The sequence below is a fragment of the Acyrthosiphon pisum genome, chromosome A1, assembly GCF_005508785.2.
Source record: "Acyrthosiphon pisum isolate AL4f chromosome A1, pea_aphid_22Mar2018_4r6ur, whole genome shotgun sequence".
Classification (NCBI taxonomy): Eukaryota; Metazoa; Arthropoda; class Insecta; order Hemiptera; family Aphididae; genus Acyrthosiphon; species Acyrthosiphon pisum.
The window spans coordinates 168283019-168284665 of NC_042494.1; positions in this window are offsets into that span (position 1 = coordinate 168283019).

Here is a 1647-nt window from a genome sequence, read left to right on the forward strand (position 1 = left end):
AATGTGAGAAGGTGCGGGTTTCAGAAAAACATTGATAAGACCTTTCCGTTTCGTATCCTGTATATCTTAATTCGTGGTCACAACTGTTGTAGCCACGGACTATGATTAATCATAGTCCGTGGTTGTAGCATAAAAGACGGCTATCTAGTTGTTGTATATATCTATGATAATACGCCTTCATATTATCGTATTGTTCTATGGTATAAGAAACACTTTGATAGTATATAGACTATATAGCAGTATAGCGTCTAGAGCACGGATATAGATACTAGTATCTATATCCGTGGTCTAGAGACAGAGACGCTCTTATAAGTTACCTATAACGTATGAAACTATGAACACAGACAGATTTCTATAAAATATAAAGTGTAGTACCTATAGTTATTTATTTATTATATCAAGTAATATTTATTAATCATTTGTATAAAATATTGAACATCATTATAAACAAATATTATTTAACTATAATAATACCACCTTTTTTCATAGATATATAATATATATACATTAATATATATACTATTACATTAGTAAGTCAATTAAAATAACAAAATGTAGCATGTTACTACTTATTAGAAATCTTCAAACTTGCATTACTTTTTCAAATCTTAGATTTAAAAATAACATTTTTTGTAAATTCCTAAACTCAAAGTAATGTGCACATTTTCGTGAATTTTATATATTTTGTCAAAAACCGTACTTTAAATGCTAATAATAAAATTGTCCCTATGTATTTGTAATATTTTTTAATTGCTATTTAAGCAATATATCAGGAGCCTTCTAATAAATGTTGACGCTTTTGGCCCAACAAATACAATTTTATTGATATTTATAGAAAATAAACTAAAAAAAAGGTGGGTAAGTGGATTTCGCTCTGCTGTACAGTAGGTTACAAGTGGGTCACTGTATAATGGATGGTATTAAATTTGAATTCAATGATATAATATCATTGTATAAGAAAAACGATTCTGAGCGGAGACGGTATGTTAGTCTAGGTATAAGACATAATATTATATTAGGTACCTATAATAAATTCCAAATTAATCATATCATAATATTTATTAGGTACTTATAACGCGTTATACATCAACAAAAAACCGTGGTACTATCATAGATATATAATAGTATACTTTAGAAGTTTCAAGTACCCACGAATAATATTATACAATCACAACAAAATAACTAAAATAGTTATCCTAGGTTTTTAATATGTAATTTCGTCCAAATTTGTACTTAAAATGACTATAAAAATAAACTGCGTAAATGTATTTTTTAGATTTTTTGGTAACAGAATTAATTACTTACGTGGAATCTTGTTTTAAATTTTCAATTCTTAGATACAAAAATTGAACATTTTATAAATTTTTAACTACAAAATAATTATTCAATTTTAAATTTGATAAATTTTGTCAAAATTTCAACTTCAAATGCTTATAAAAAATAATTGTGCCTATGTATTTTTAATATTTTTCAACTGCTATTGTAATAATGTATCACGAGCCTTGTATTAATTTTTCACACTTTTTGGCCCAATAGATAAAACTTAATTGGTATTTATAGAAAAAAAAACTAAAAAAATTGAAAACTTACAATGTCCGTAAACAGCTCAAAAAATTTTCAAAATTGTATGGTGTATAGGAAATGCTA